Here is a 645-nt window from a genome sequence, read left to right on the forward strand (position 1 = left end):
GCGCCTTCTTCTCGCCCGGCGCCTTCTTCGTCAAAAATAATGGTGAGTCCCGCGCCGTCGGCGTTGGCGCCATTGTTCGCCATCGACGTCATTGCAAAAACAGAGCTCTCGCCAGGTAGCAATTACCGGCCGAGCCTTTGACGAGGCGCCACCGGCACTCGCCTCAATCACCCTTCTTATCACTGTCATTTAGGGCCATTATCTCTGAGGGGTGAAGGCTTGCCCTCGAGAACAGCAGGCATCTATTGACACGGACATTAGGATCAGCCAAATCGTCACGTTATTATCTTCACTCGGACGAATATCATTCATTTTGTCACTCTATCGACCCTTTTACTCTTCGTCCATCTTGCGCCATATTTCTCCTCGTCTTGCAATCCAATCATCATTAATTCTCATTACTTTTGCTTTTTTTATTATTATCTTTTTATTTAGGCATTTTTCACGCTATCATCATTTTCCTCTTTTTTTGCTGCTATCAATCTTCTCACCATTTCTTGCTTATTGCCGTTTAAGTCCCTCATTTATCACGATTATCACGCTCTTAATCATTATCCTCACATCCCATCATCTTAATCACCGCATCAGTTCATAGGTTACACTGCCTTACGTCATCATTATCTCATCATGACCTAATTGCATCTG

The 645-nt window shown here is 44.5% G+C and overlaps 1 protein-coding gene across 1 annotated transcript in view; it reads left to right on the plus strand.

Annotated features, from left to right (window-relative positions):
* LOC119591026 (protein tailless-like) overlaps positions 1–645 on the plus strand; it is a 9,361-nt gene that overhangs the window by 704 nt on the left and 8,012 nt on the right. The gene's annotated exons all lie outside the window — the stretch shown is intronic.

The sequence above is a fragment of the Penaeus monodon genome, chromosome 28 (genome assembly GCF_015228065.2).
Source record: "Penaeus monodon isolate SGIC_2016 chromosome 28, NSTDA_Pmon_1, whole genome shotgun sequence".
NCBI classification, from domain to species: Eukaryota; Metazoa; Arthropoda; class Malacostraca; order Decapoda; family Penaeidae; genus Penaeus; species Penaeus monodon.